At 47.0% G+C, this 16,121-nt stretch overlaps 1 pseudogene; it reads right to left on the bottom strand.

Annotated features, from left to right (window-relative positions):
• Window positions 1-11,843: 11,843 nt before the first annotated feature.
• Window positions 11,844-11,967, bottom strand: LOC115524424 (annotated as a pseudogene).
• Window positions 11,968-16,121: the final 4,154 nt, after the last annotated feature.

Here is a 16,121-nt window from a genome sequence, read left to right as displayed (position 1 = left end):
ATGTACTAGGGAGGAGTATGGGCAGAGGTCCTGCTCACAATAGCGCCACACAAACTAGAAGTTTAAGGAGCACCTGTCCTGCTAGCACAAGAGCATAGAAGTTTAAGGAGCGCAATTAAGGAGAAAGGGTCTTCAAAAACCACTAAAGGAATCCTGAAAATGTCACCAGGTGATCACTTACTGATGGATGGGAAAGTGAAATACTGCATAAATACCAAATTCATTTAACATATATTTAACATAATCCCCTTAGAAATTCTGATGCTACTTTTTGTGGGCAAATTATGTTTTTAGAGAGAGAGGGAGCGAGCAGGGGAAGGGCAGAGAGAGAAGGAGAGAGAGAAAATCCCAAACAGGCACCACACTGTCAGTGCAGAGCCTGACGTGGGGCTTGAACTCACAAACCATGCGATGGTGACCTGAGCCGAAATCAAGAGTCAAGACGATTAACCGACGGAGCCACTCAGGTGCCCCCGTGGGCAAATTTCATACCCCACGAACGTGTCTACATTTTACATCTCAGTACCTATGAATACGTTGCCTTGCGTGGTAAAAGAGACTTTGCGGAGGTGACCAAGGGTGAATACCCTGCGATGGGGGGAAACTACCCTGGATTATCCACAGCCTGATCTATTCACCAGGGTTGTTAAAACTGGAGAATGTTTTCTGGCTCCTCAGAGGGAAAAACAGAGGGAAACAACATTTGTTGCCTTTGACGATGGAAGAGGGGCCCATGAGCCAAGGAATACAGGTAACCCCTAGAAGCTGGGAAGGACGAGGAAGTGAATTCTCTCCTGAGAGCCTCCACAAAGGAATCACAGCCCTACTGCCCTCTGGTTTTGGTCGGGTGAGCCCAGCATCAGACTTCTACCCTGCAGAACTATAAGGTAACTAATCTGCATGGAGGTAAGCAATTAAGTTTGGGGTGCTATTTTATAGCAGCCAAAGAAAACTGATATACTATTTTTAAATCTAACCAAATTATGAAATTGTAAAATATTATTAAATTGGCCTAAGTTGAAAAATATAGGGGCGCCTGGGTGGCTCATTCTGTTGGGTGTCCGACTTTGGCTCAGGTCATGATCTCACAGTTCGTGAGTTCGAGCCCCACGTCAGGCTCTGTGCCGACAGCTCAGAGCCTGGGGCCTGCTTCAGATTCTGTCTCTCCCTCTCTCTCTGCCCCTCCCGTGTTCACACTGTGTCTCTCTGTCTCTTGAAAATAAATAAACATTAAAAAAAATTAGAAAAAAAAAAGAAAAATATAGGGGCAAAAATGGGGGAGGGGATTTTAAATGTTCTCAAATTATAAAAATTGAAAATGAGTGGAGGAGACCATCCTGTCAGGTATTGAAATACATCTGGCACCACAAAAAAAAAAAAAAAATGTGAAAACCAAATAAATGCTCCAGATATAGACTCTATCACATTAAATATTTTTACACACTTAAAGGAAGCATTTCTATGCAATGGAGAAAGGAAAACAAATTTAAGAAATAGCTTAGAGATATCTGATCAGCAAATTTAAAAAAAATTAGTTTATATCCGCAACTTATACCATAAGTCAAAATAAATTCTGCATCACTAAAAAAGTAAATATTTTAAAATCCTATAAAATATGGCAAAAAATAAAATAAAATATAACATTTACATATATACAGGAATTAAAACTTTCTAAGCTTTCATCGATGGGAAAAATTCAGATATAATGCAATAAAAGATTATAACTTCTAAAATAATACAATAAAACTTAAGAGAAAAAGGATTAAAATGTGTTTAAAGGAAGATAAAGGGTTACTATCTATGTTATATCAGATGCACACGATCATCAAGTAAGATGCCCGATAGATGAATGAGCAAAGAATATGATCTGATCATCTATGCAGGAGGAATTGAAATTAGTAAACAAACATTTGAAAATGCTCTACCTTGCTGTGATCAGTAAACAAACATTTGAAAATGCTCTACCTTGCTGTGATCAAAGACAAACAAATTAAAATATTCATCAAGTACCATTTTATACCTATTATATTATCAAAAATAATGATAATACCCAAGGTTAAGCAGGTCCTGATGAAGTTAGTACACTTATACACTGTTGATTGCAATTTAAATAGATTCTGTCTGTAAATTTAGCTATATATATCAAAGGATAAAATACTAATTTTCTTGAATCCAGTAATTTCCATCACTAGGAATTTATGCTGAGGAAATAATCCAGAGAGGGAAATATTTGTGTAGGAAGGCATTTGTTTACTCCGGTAAAGAACAAAGGATAACTCAACTAGTTAAGAGAACTTACACTTTATGGAACATCAGACATTGGATGACAAGAAGGCTATGTAGCAATGTGGGGAAAAAAAGGCTAATGCAAAGTACTGAATCAAAGGTGAAAAAAATATTAGGTTGAATCACATCAATTACCATTTTCATTGGAAAACTGTAAAATATTGAAAACTCCACACGGTTCAACCTAATAGTTCTGTCATGGGTACAGATAGGTAAACATAGTGCTTTCTAGAGACCGGAGCTATGAGGAAACACAAAAAGAAAAACAGGTGAAGCGATGGTAGTTTTCAAGGACAAACGTTTTAGCCTCTGTTGGTTTTCATGCTGTGGTAATATTATTTGAAAAATCAATTTTAATGTTAAAACATTAAAGACACAATTCCAATACAGATGGAGATATCTCCGGAAATAAGTTAAAAGACACCATTCCAGTATATCTTCCATTTCAAATTCTTTAATTTGCTGTACAAGAATCGAGGTATTAAGTGTTCAACTAAGGTAAGAATTTGTTTTGAAAAACCCTGGTCAAAAGATGTCAGCATTAGTAATAAGGCAACATAGGAGAGCACCAGGTTTTAGAGTCAAACCCCATTTATTACCCATAAGACGTTGGAAAAGTTACTTTACCTCATTTAACCTCAGTTCCCTTACCTGTCAAATGGGGACAGTAATGGTATTTACGGCAAGGTTGTCATAAAGATTGCTTGAGATGATGAATATCAAATGCCTCTTTGTGTCTCTGGCAAATAGTAAGCATTCAACAAATCTGAGCGAGTACATCATTATTAATGAACCAGCATAAATCTTTAAACAACGACTAAAGTTAGACAAGAATATTCACAGGAGGGTACTTCTATATACATTAGGTTGGAAATTATTCCAACCTCATTTTTTTTCTCTTGTCTTTTCTAAACACATTCTTAATCAAAACGGACCAGCCCACACTAGGCTATATGTAGAGTTATCTCCAAAATTAAAATGTAGAATACAGATTTGGGAGTGAGCGCAAATGTAAGCTAGAAACAAAGTTTCCTTCTCTATCTTAACCTGTACAACAGGAAGACAAAGTGGTCCCGGGCCGTAAAAGTACTCGCAATCATCACCTGTGGATGTGCTTTCTCGTTCTCTGGTGCAGTAAGATCCTGAAGGCCATACGTGACACTGGTCCTTCTCTGTCTGTGCAGCATGTATTCCTTTGGGGGACTGCCCCTCCCACATATGGGGGGATCTGTCAACCACATGACATCCACCTCCTCCATCACAGGGGCAGTAGGCACCCAAGCTGAACAGCGGAATTCCCTCTTCGCAAACATCTCCTGAAAAGAAAGTCTCTCTCCTGAAATACTGAGTGAGAAGGTTCTAGGGTTCAGCCTTGAACTGGCAGGACCATGTCAGCTGACTTCAGTGGGCCTGTACTACTCTGTCCAGCTACCCCTTCCGGGGCTGACACACTCCTCTCCCCAGCTGCCAGAAGTGTTGGTGGCCGGTGACTCAGAACTGGGTCTTTCACTGGGACTTGCTTTCTGCCACAGGGAAATACATCACCAAGTTACGCTCCCTCCCAGAGAGTGACCCTAGCCACCACCATGGAGTTGGTGCTGTGACCTCTGATGGAGGAATAGAAAGCCATAGACTCTTTGCCTCCATATGGCCGCAACTCTGACGGGTTCCAGAGCTTCTTAAAGAATTAGCTGTAATTAGCTAATTACAGAATTAGCTCAGGATTAGCTGAGGCTTCGGTTGCAACCACTTCAGGATTCATGCCCAATCACATCCTTCTCACTTCCCCACAGGTGTAATACCCAAGGGCTCTCCCCAGTAAACTCCCCATTCAAGAGTGTGTTTCCCGGGAACCCAACCTACGGCATTTGGCACCTGAACAGAGCCTGTCCCATAATGGTGCCAAGAAGAGACAAGAAATAGAGAAATTCGCCAACGTCACTCAACCTTGTTGAATGTGCATTCAGCAATGAACACCTCGATAGTGCTACACCTAAAGCTAGCCCGCTTCTTGGTCTTCCAAGATACGTGAGTCAATATACTCCACGTTTCAGTTTAACTGGCTAAAACTGGGTGTTAATCTCATATGACTGAAGGACTCCTGACTAGTCTCATTACCTGCAATACTTAACACAGTCCTACGTACATGCACAGCGAGGAACAGTGTTTGTTGAATTTAACTTCTGCACGGCTTTACAGGGTTTCGTATAATGATGGCCTCATACGGTGTTCTACCGAAAAGAAAAGTGGGAAAAGGGATTGTATCATAAAACAAGCTTGGTAAGGGGCGCCTGGGTGGCTCAGTGGGTGAAGCGTCCGACTTCAGCTCAGGTCATGATCTCAGGGTTGGTGCGTTCGAGCCCCGCGTCGGGCTCTGTGCTGATGGCTCAGAACCTGGAGCCTACCTTGGATTCTGTGGCTTCCTTCTCTCTGTGCCCCTCCCCCACTCATGCTCTGTCTCACTCTGCTTCTCAAAAGTAAATAAATGTTTAAAAGAATTTAAAACAAGCTTGGTGCTACATACCATATGTACCCCCAGATTTTATATATATATATATATATATATATATATATATATATATATATGTGTGTGTGTGTGTGTGTGTGTGCGCATATTAAACATTCTGACCAATGTTGCAATAAGTTCTTTAAATTATAAATAAAACCTTTTAAACTTCCTTTTAGGCAGAGTTTACTTGGCCACAGAACATCGTGAGCACAGGTAGAGCACCCAAATAGGCTTAGTTTGGCTTACAGTTTGGAGACCACCAAATTTCAAACTTCCTCAGTTTGTTCACCGGCCCTCTCGTGTCCTGGGAAGTAGCACAACTTGCACAATATTTATTACCAGTGACAGAGGAAGAGAGCAGCCTTGACCTTCTTCAACTGATTGTTTACTCCAGCGACCGTATCCAAGACTCTGACAAGCCTTACTCCTCCTACAGTACATTCCTTACAGTCTATAATTCATACAAAAGGAGACTGAGCCTGGAGGTTTGATCATTTTCCCCCAAAAAACTTCTTTTAAGCCTGGTTCTCCTGCCTCCCGATGCCCAAATAATGTCAAACATGCCATTCCTTGACAATTCCTTAAAGCCCTACACCCAGATGTCCAAATAGAAACGTCAGTCTTGACAACATCGCTCTCATCGCCTCTGAACCTCAAACACAAATCATTTCTTTTATCGGATGGCCCAGAGACTCAGGGTGCCCTGAGTTGGAAGATATACTAGTTCGCTGGTGGGAAGCAATAAACAAGGTATCCCTGGGCTCGTTTGCATCATAAGCCCAAAACGAGCCTAGGACACTCAACTCTGTACATGTGCCCCCTGGGAAATTACTCTGGGTTATTGGAGAAGGAAAGACAGAAGCATGCAAAGATTAAAGGTGAAAATGAAACACAAGCCTGTCTGACTTCACAATTGTGGTCTTTCTACTTCACGCTACTTCTTGGATACTTGCAAATCCACGAAAGCAACACCCTGGGGAAGAATTGGAGAACGGAAGACCCAGCCAGGGTCTAAAGCCCAATCTCTAATGCGTGGGGCTAGAGCTACTCCCTCCAGAAATGCCAGTTCAGGACAAAGCACATTATTGGCCCAGAGTTGCTGCCATAAAAGTCAGCCTGTGTTAAACACCCGAAGGCTGAGCCATACCCTCGCTGAGTGATCAGTTGGCTTCCGTTTGATACCCTAGGTGTGAGGCTAATTTGCTGGACTGAAAGACACCAAGGCTGGAGACGAGATGAAGAATCTGGAGTTGATACAGGGCCGAGGTGGACAGAAGGCTCTCTGGGGCACTGAAAGCTTGGAGAAATGACTGTCCATGGCTTCAGCTATTCACATGACTCCCAGCTGCAGTGGTTCTGATAAGCAAATTTACAAAACTGTGATTCTGTCCCTTCTTTGGTAATCTATCAATTTACCTGCCCTTTCAACATCCCATGTCAGATACTCCTTTCTAACCAACAGCTTCAGGCCAAGTCACTTTTCCCCCTTAGCGACAGTGAATGGAATCAATTCAAAGGTAGCCATCCCATTGGCTGGCCACGAACCGATAAATTTCCTAGATAATGTGAACTGAGACACAGGGACTGTTGCAAGTCAGGTGTTGGCACTGCAGCATGTGCTGAGGGCAGACGCGTGACGCAAAGCTGGATGCCAGCCAAAGCTATGGAGCTTCAGAGAGTGAGGGCCTCGCAGAGAAAGCGGGTATAGAAGAGGAGGACGGAGAAGATGTGCAGATAGGAGCAGACAAGAAAGAATGAAGCCCCAGAGAAAGACAAAGAGAACGACTGCCTGACAGCTCTCTGATATTCTGCAGAGCCTGCCTGTACTGCATACGGTTTGGGTATCATTTCCAGAAGCCTCAACATAAATCCTGCACAAATTAGCCCAAGTGGGGGGGGGTTCCTGTGGCTGACAAACGATTACCTCACTCAATGTAAACATATCCATGTGTTCAAAAACCATTGGTTGAGTGCCAGCCAGGCATGATTGTGCTAAGCGTTGTAGCTCCCCAGGTGAGGCAGTGGGCCCCCTCTCCTGGGAATCCAAGCTCAAAAAGAGGTCCTCACTTTAGAACAAGTGTATACCATGTGTGCTGGGGACCTAAGAGAAGCGGTGTGCAATCTGTCTTAAGGGAGGGGAGCAAGAAAGGCTTCCCAGAAGAAGGACATGATGTCAGGCTGCTGGGCCAGAAGGACAGGAAAATATTTGCTAGGTGGGCAAGGAGAGCATCCCAGGAAGAATGAAGAACATCAACAAAAACAAGGGCACAAGCAAGTCCGGCCACACATGAGCACTATGGGAAGGGCCTTTGTTGTGTCGGGAACAAAGAGAGGAAGGAGAGGGGACAAACAGGAAGAGAGGACTCTGAACCTATTAGCAACAATCAGCAAGAAAAGAATGCAAAGGAGTTTGCGTTTTTATCTTTCACCCAAACAGGAGACTGTTGAAACTCTGAGAAGGAAACGATATGCGTACAAGTATTTTAGAGCAACGACTCCAATAGTGAAAGGGAATTAGGAGGCAGTGTTGGTGGTGTCAGAAGCACAAATTCGAAGCTGTTACAGTATTTTGAGCAAAAGAATTCCTTTACTAAGATGGGGAAGGTGGGGCTCAAGAGAAGGGTGCACATACGTGCAATATTGAGATAGAAGCTGTAGGACTTTAGTGCCTAAGTGTGGTGGGAAATGAAACAACCAACGATGATTCTCAGATTTCTAGTGGAGTGACTGGGTGGACACAGAAAGCATCACTAGAGTTAGTGAGATGGAGGTCCCTAGGGATCCCAGCCAGACCTATTATGGTGGGGACCAGATTAGTCGGCTGAGAAGTGTGGGTGGGAGGTGGAAAATGGAGACAGCAAGCACCCAAAATGCCCCAGAGAAGTTCGTACACGAAGGAGAGAGGAGAAATGGGTCTGTGGTTGCAGACAGAAGTGGGTTCGAAGATCATTTGAGGAAGCTTGTTTCTTGTTTTCATTTTTTAGTGGGAGACATTTGAGCATTTTCAATGTTACTAAGAAGGATTCACAGGAGAGGGAGAATTTAGGGTTCAGGAGCAGGAAGGGACAAAGGCCAGTGTGTGACTCCAGAGACAAAGAAAAAAGGGTGAGATTTGTGAGTCAAGATACTGTCCTTAAATGGATCTGGATCTGGGGGTGAGTGTGGCTACAGATGCGAATTTAGAAATGACGGCAAAAGCATGGTGGAGAGAGGCAGGTGTCACCCATGGGAGCACGAAGAACAAGAAGAGAATAGAGACCATGGCCAAACACGGAGAGATGTCCATGTCTAAGGAGTGGACAAAAGAAAGGAGGCCCCTTGGGAGACTGCGAAACAATGCCCAGAGGGGTCCTGGAAAAGAGGGAGGATCTGTAGTCATGAACCCTCCCCCCCTTGTGTCTGGGTCACCAAAATAGCCTTCCGACTGATTTCCCAACTACTTAATCCCTGACCCAGTGTCCCTGCCAGGACCACGGCAGGGGTGATCAGAGCAAACGTCAGGAGCAGTAGACATGGAACGTATCTTTGATGGGTAAAAACATAACAAGCCACCTGAGCCTCCATTTACCCCACCAGCTGCCTGCTGTGTGACTTTGGGCAAGCCTTCTTTTTCTTTCCATTTCACCTCTCCCATGTGTAAAATAAGGACAACAACATTTTCTTTAACAACCTCATGGGTTGTCCTAAAAATTACATGAGTTACTGGCTGTGAGAATGTTCTAAACTCTGCAAAATCACAACACAGGCACGAAGAGTTATTATTAATCTTGCTTCACGGCTCATCTTTTCTCAAATAGTTCTACTGGCTCCCTGTCTTGGCTTCCAGCAGTGTAATGGATGGTTCTGTCACCACCCAAACACTATTGCCCTTTCCTTTTTGGGTCGTTCCAAATCTGAGTCACAGTTAAGCAAATGCAATGCGTTTTGCAGGTAGAGTTGGCAAGATGTGCTCCATTTGCTTTTGGCCCAGTCCTTTAATTGCGCTTGGAAGTAAACAGCAGATTACAGAAGGAAGAGGACAGTGTGATTTGGAAAAAGAGAGAAAAACGGAAACTGAAGTGGGTTTGGCTGGGAAGTAGGGAGTACGTCACACAAACTTAAAATAATTGGGAATATGTGCAGTTGCCTAAAGGCATTCAGAGCTTAAGCCTCCTTGCTAAGGACACTCCTATGCCTAGGTTTCACTGCCTTCCATGATGTGACCCCATCATGGGTCACCGTTGCTTTCCTGCACATCATTGTAAGTCTCCCCACTGTCCACCAACATGCCTATTTCTGCCTCCACACCTTCCCCCATTAGATGCCTCCCAAGAACAGCCTCTTAGCCTGCCCCAACTATGCCAGCCCAAGCCTCTCCTTACTCAAGAAACCTGACCTCCTTTTCCGAATTTTTCCAGAACCTAGAATCCAAACCACATTTTAGTGCATCGCTGGAGCCTCCCTGACGGCCATTATCTCATGTGCACTGGTCTTTTCTAACATGGACATTAAACAACCATTATGTTCGGGCTGCTTTTATTCAAGATGCATACATTTCCCAGTTTATACGTAAGGAAATGAAGTCTCATGGAGCTAAACTGCCCAAAGTTGGCAGGTGTTGAGGCCTCCTGGGTATGACAGTAAAGTTCAGCCTCGTATTTCTCCTGACTTTGTCTTTCCCGTGGTGCCTCCCACAGCACCGGTTCCTGAGGAGCTCTGGGCATCTGGGAAAGAAGATGTCAATGTATAAAAAGCTGCTGAGAGGGAGATAAGAGGACCCTAAAAATCAATACCCTGTTTCCCCAACATTTCTTGATTACAGAGGATACCAACCACATTGCAGTTCCTCACGCCACAATACTAAACCAGAGTCCCAAATAGCTTTGGGGGAAATGAGGATGTCCTTTTCCCATTCACCATTAAGTAATGTTTGATTTTCTATATTTCTCATGTGACTTTAATCAGAGCGTGCAAATGTATGCAGACTGTGATTTTCACAACCTTTTAAACAGAATAATACTTTCTGTATCCCAGCACCTTAGCCCACCGGAGTGTTATTTGTGTTACTGTGAACTAAGATGCGGATTCGCCACAATTAGCCATCACCATGGTAATTTTATGCCTTTTGTGTTCAGTTTCTGTTGCATATGCTCATCAAGGAGATTGAAGCTTTGCTGATGAAGCAAAATTCACGACCTGCCTTTGGATGTAAGTGCATCACATTTAAAAAAATGTTTTCAAATCCTGATGGCATCCCGTGTCTGGCTTACTTTTGAGAGAGAATTAAAATGTGCTTTTACTCCTTCGTCTTTGAGCTGGGACTGGCAGATTCTCTGGCAAAAACATCATGGTTTCAGGGGGAACATAAGCCCCTACGAGCTTTCAAACCCTCCAGGGGATCCCTTCCATTTCCTTGAATGATCGCAATTACCGCAAGGTTCAACTGAACCTCGTTTCTTACATCAAGTATGAGGACAAGGGTGCAGCTGTTGTAGACCATCTGCAGTGATGACCCCCCAGTATACATGTGCCACTCCTCCCTGCAAGGAATCCATTTCCCTTACCCTTACATCTGGCTCCGAAACTTGTCTCGACTAATAGAATACGGCAAACACAATGTTGTACAAATTCGAATGTCAAGGCCCTAGGAGACCTGACAGTTCCCACTTTTATTCTTGTAGAACCCAGCAGCCATGAAGAAATATGATGAGGGCCCATCTGGAGATGGAGTCCCAGCCAGTCATTCTAGACACCTGAACCGAGGCAAGAAACATGTCAGGGAAGCTATTTTGGACATCCTAGCCCCAGCCAAACTCCCAGCTGAATGCAGACATAGGAGTGACCCCCACCAACATCATGTAGAGCAGGAAAACCTCCCAGCTGAGCTCAGCCAGGCCACAAAATCATAAGAATTGTTAAATAGAATGGTGGTTGCCAGAGGATGGGGGAAGGGGGATATGGGGACTTGTTCAATGGGTATAAAGTTACAGTTGGGCAAGATAAATGAATTAGAGACTTGCCATACAACAAAGGGCCTATGATTAACAATACGGTGTTGTGCACTTAAAAAATCGTTAGCATGGTAGACCCATGTTAAGTGTTTCCACAACAACAACAAAAAGCAAAGAGATACAAGGAAACTAAACTTTTGGATATATTTATCACCTTGATTGTGGTAGTGATGGTATCTCGGGTGTATTTATGCTGGAACTCATCGAATCATATCATTCAATATGTGTAGTTCTTTGATGTATCAAGTATACCTCAATAAAGCTGAGAAAGAAAGAAAGAAGGAAAGAAAGAAAGAAAGAAAGAAAGAAAGAGGAAGGGGAAGGGGAGGGGAAGGGAGGGGAGGGGAGGGGAGGGAAGGGAAGGGAAGGGAGGGGAAGGGAAGGGAAGGGAAGGGAAGGGAAGGGAAGGGAAGGGAAGGGAGGAAGGAAAGGTGGTGTTTTAAGCCACTTCATTTGGGGGTGGTTTGTTACACAGCAACAGCTAACTGATACAGCAGCTAAGGGAAGGAAGATGCAACAAGATCCCTGATCATCACTGTTACTGGGCAGAGCATGTACAGCCCCCACTTCTTCCTTGAACAAAATTTTCCCCTCCAACCAGACTCACCCACTGCCTCCATAATCTGCTTTGTTCAGCCAGCAAGATACATCTTGGATCTCACTCGTGTGGTTTTCTCTGTGTTGTTGTTGTTTACCCCTTTGCTCCCTCTCTCCTCTGTCCAGTGGGATTAACCCCTCTCCTCCTTTAAGCTCCTTTTAAGCTCTGTAGCTATCTTAATTATTTCTTGGGTCAGTATATGGTCAAGCTCTGTGTGCACCCATCTGCCTCTTCCATTTGTCCACACTGTTACTTTTAGTTCCACATTTTCAATTTAAGAGCTGGTGTAGAGTCAGTTCTCAATCATGATTGCTGAATGAACAAATCAGGGCTTCCCACCTCTGTACCGTTGCCCTCACCTGGCCTCCCTTTGCTTATCAGCATCTTACATTTAATTTCCTCCACGAGATCTTTCCTGGACCCTCTTACCACAGTGACCTCTTATCCTGGAGCTTATTTTATACGTGTGTAAGACTCATTTATTTCAGGTCGTCACGGCGGGAGTATTGGGAAAAGGGTTCAATTAGCAACAATTGCGCCTCGGATAAACCTCGTTGGCTACGATACTGTCACTGCGCAAAGCTACGTAAGACTTCTTTAAAAACTGAAGTTAAAATGCTGTTTAACACACCTGGTCCAGTCGCATAACGCTGCCACTTAGCCTTCACAGCCACCGGGCCACAGGGCTCAGCCCTTCTTCCTACAAGGCCGCCTCTGCTCTTCCCACTGCAGGGAACCCTGCCGTGTAAGGGAGTTGCTGACCTAACCGATCAGAGACCACATCGTTCATTCAGCGTGTCGCCATGTTGCCAGTGTGGGATCCCAGGCTCAGTCCTTTCCTCCTGCCTTAGGCCTGGCCCCTGGAGTAAGTCTGCCCCATCCACCTTTTCCTTCCACCAAATAAGCCAGCGATGGATAAGCAGATCACTTGAAGGCTCACACCCCCCTCTCCAGGTACACCTTGGAGAATGGATCCCAAGATTTAGATTTTATAGAGTGGGTAAGGGAGAGAGATGTGGGAGTCCCCACTGGAGACCCAAGTCCCAGTCATATTCTTTATCCAGCTTGCATCCAAGAGCCCTATTGCGGTAAGCAGCTTCTGAGAGGCCCCCGGTGATCTCCACCACTTGGCGTTTGCACTCCGATGTGATCCCCTCCCAGTGAGGACGGTTGCCCCAATGGTGACTTGGTTCCAGCCAGCAGCACATGGCAGAGGTGAGAAGATGCCCCTGATGAGGCTGCGTAAAAGTGTCACATCATCTTGCTAACGGACTCTGCCCTTTGCTGGCTTTGATGACGTAAGCTGCCCTATTGCAGGGGTCCCTGTGACAAGGAACTGAGGGTGACCTTGGGCCAACAGCCGGCAAGGAGCTGAGGCTCTCAGTGTAACCTCATGTGAGTAGCTGAATTCTGCCATCGGCCACGTGAATGAGCCACGCAGACCCTTGCCAGCCAAACCTTCAGATGGGAATTGCAGCCCTTTGATCGCAGCCTCACGAAAGACCGTGAAACCGGGGACCCAGGTAAACCATGCCCCAAATCCTGACCCATAGACACCGTGAGATAATAAACGGGTGCTGTATTAGGCCACAAAGCAATATAAAATCAATACAACCACACTGAGGGTTTGAGGTACCTGCTGAGAAATCAATAAAGCTCTACTTTGATTCCCATTGCATTATTTTGGGGACACTTTCCTTAAGATGGTATGAGGGATACCCTGATGGATATGAGGGATGACAGGGAAGGGAGAATTTGGCCACGCATGGATCCTAATATTTTCAAAATCACTCCCCAGTCTAGGACAGTATTATTAGTATCCCCATTTTAAAGTTAAGCAAACTCAGGATCACACAGGTTGGTATTTGCTCAAGTTTCTCACTCCTACCAGTCCCCTAACTCCGGATACAGTGCTCCTTCCCCTCCGACATAGCTTACCCTCCGACAGCACTTACCATTGCTGCAGGATCTTTAAGCAAAGCTCTGCTTTCATTAATTACGCTGGAAGCAGTCCGAGAGCGGGCACTCCCTCGGGCATGTTTCTGTTCTCGGTGGCAGCACACAGGTGGCGTGGGGGGTGACACTAAGGCAGAAAGATGCCTGGAGCTGCCCTGAAAGTACCCAACCCGGGCAAGCCTCTCCCGTGCCACCCAGCAGCATCTTTTCTGGGAATATACTTCAGTAGCCATCCAAATAAAGCAGTTCAGAGCTGAGATGTCTGCGAATATGCAGTGACCCAGCTATTTAACATGGATTGTTTTATGGTATGAATAAAATTGAGTGTTCTGGGAAGTGCCTTTTAAGTGAACGAGGTCTAAGTCCAAGGTTCTGGAAAGCTTTTAGTTTCAATGCAAACTCACGGGAAGGGGGAGGGACACCAGCGTTAAGGAGATGCCCCGCAGAAGGTGAAGGATCCAGACAGCCAGGGACAAAGTTCAAAGCCCAAGGGCCAAGGGCAGGGCAGGCATGGTGGCAAGCCAACAGGAAAACGGTAGGTAACTACAGCTGGCCGGCAGGTGCATTCAACTCGAGACAGGCCGCAGGGGAAAGAGGAAGAACCGGGGCGACAAATGTGAACTTGAAACCAGCCGTGTGCGACTCACTAGGACCGCGGGCAAGTCCCTCTGCCTCTCTGGATGCCGAGGCGCGGCTAGCACAGGCCGCACAGAGCCGCCGTGGGGACGGGCGAGAAGGGGTGGCCTCGTGTTTCGGGAACCGAAAGGGCTGTTACCTTCCTAGAATACTGGTAATGAGATAACCGAGGTCAGGGAGGGAGGGCAGGGAACAGGTGACGCACCTGCCCGATCGGCCCGGGGCTGCGCAGGGAGCCGGGCAATCGCGTTTTGGGTACTCCAGAACCCCGAACACCCCCGGGGTTGGGGCAACGCTGGAGGAATGCTGGGACCGTTAGGATGCCGAAGTTGGGGGGAGGGCCCCCGCAGAGACGGGGCCCAGGCTTCCGGGGGAGGGCACGTCCCCTGGCCGGCGCTGGTGTCTCCGAGGGGAGCAGCGAGGCTGGCCCTGAGCACTGACACAGCCACGCCGGGCATTCGGCTGCTGCCGCGGCCCGAGAGGGCGCTGCCGGTGGGGGGAGGCATTGCTGGGGTGCTGCCCCCCGCCCATCGGCAGGGAAACGGCAGCGAGCAGACCCTTCCTCCCTCTTGCGCCCCTGCTGGCAAATCCTGGCAGGGAGCCAGCGGGCAAGGCAGATCCGGGGTTCCAACGCCCAGCATCGCCCCGCCGAGCGCGGCATACCGGGTTCAGAGCTGGGAGTTGATGGCTTAGTACCTGGCACAGCGGCTGGCGAGCAAAGGTGGGGAAGAGAATGTCTGTGGTAACAGATTTCGTCGAAGGACTTGCCTCTAAGACCAGAATTCTTCCCAAGCTCCAAAGTCCACCTGCGCGCACGGGAGGAAGAGAATTCCTGCAGGCCCTCTTCTCTTGGCTCCTGCCCTGTGACGCAAGAGGCGGGCAGAGCCATTTCTGTCCCCTCCCCGGCACGGTGACGGCACCCAGGAGCCAGCCGGGGTGCCGGCAGCCACGGCAGCCAAGGCGACCCTGGGGCGAGTCTCGGGGCCTCCTCGCGGGGCCACGTTGCCAGCTTTGCAAACGTTTAGACAGCTGGGCTGTGAGGAGCACTGGGCGGCTTTCAAAATGGATGTGGGTCATTATTCCTTCATGAGCCACCACAGCCCAACAGCACAAGGCCAAAGGCATGCACGTGGGAGCCGCTGCATGGGTGGGTCTGCTCTGCTGCAGTGCGTTTGAGTCTCTGAAAGAAGGTTTAGAGATGGTCCCCCAAACGCTACACACGGCCGGCCACCAGAGCAGGTGCCACGGTGCAACAAGGACCGCGGAGGAGGGTCAGAGAGAGAGGGAGCCAGAGATCCAAAGCGGGCTCTGCCCTGCTGATGTGGGGCTCGAACTCACCGGCCGGGAGATCGTGTCCTGAGTCCCCGCCACGCTCAGCCGCTCAACAACCGAACTCCACTTTACGCTTTCCTGTCTCCCGACTTCCATTCTTTTCTCTCTCTCTTCTTTTTCCTTGTCGTGCATTCCTGCTTCCCTCGATCCCCTTTTCCCTTTCTTGTGGGTCCAGTCCCTCTCAGTCTGTCTGTTATTCTTCCTCTATCTTTTCTCTATCTGCATGTGGACCTGTCTGTCCACATTTCTCTGCACGTGCATGCACGAGTGCGTGTGTGTCTGTGCGTGCGTGCACGCACGTGTGCGTTTCCCTAGTGCTTTCTACCCCCTCTGGCTTCTCCGCCTCCCTGTGGTCACCACTTTCAGCTCCAGTCTCTCCGGATGGAAGAACGAAGTGCCTTTTCCCCCTGGTAGAGGGGCAGGGGGTAGGGGTCTCAGTTTTATTTCCTTGCTCCCTCTGCCAATGAGAAGAGAGTGGGGCAAAGACGAGTTCAAGTCAGGACCCGAGTATAGAGTCCCAAGCATGTGCTTCACAATGAAACACAGATGCATAATTCAGTCCAACACATATTTGCCACGTGCCAGGCCACACGCTCACTCATTACTAGGGACTTGAAGACGAATCACATGGGGAGTATGTGCCACGGATCCCACGGTCTGGGGAGGGAAACAGCTCGGCGAAAGATGTTGCAAAGGGGCATCTGAGTCGGGCTGGAGAAGGGGTTGGTCAAGAAAGGCTTCCTGGAGGAGGTCAGGCTGAAGTTTGAAAGACGTGTAGGCGTTAACCAGAGGGAGAAATGAGAAAAGGACATCC

The sequence above is a fragment of the Lynx canadensis genome, chromosome C2 (genome assembly GCF_007474595.2).
Source record: "Lynx canadensis isolate LIC74 chromosome C2, mLynCan4.pri.v2, whole genome shotgun sequence".
Lineage (NCBI taxonomy): Eukaryota > Metazoa > Chordata > Mammalia > Carnivora > Felidae > Lynx > Lynx canadensis.
The sequence above is the reverse complement of the archived record's forward strand: the minus strand, read 5'-3'. Positions and strand labels throughout refer to the sequence as shown.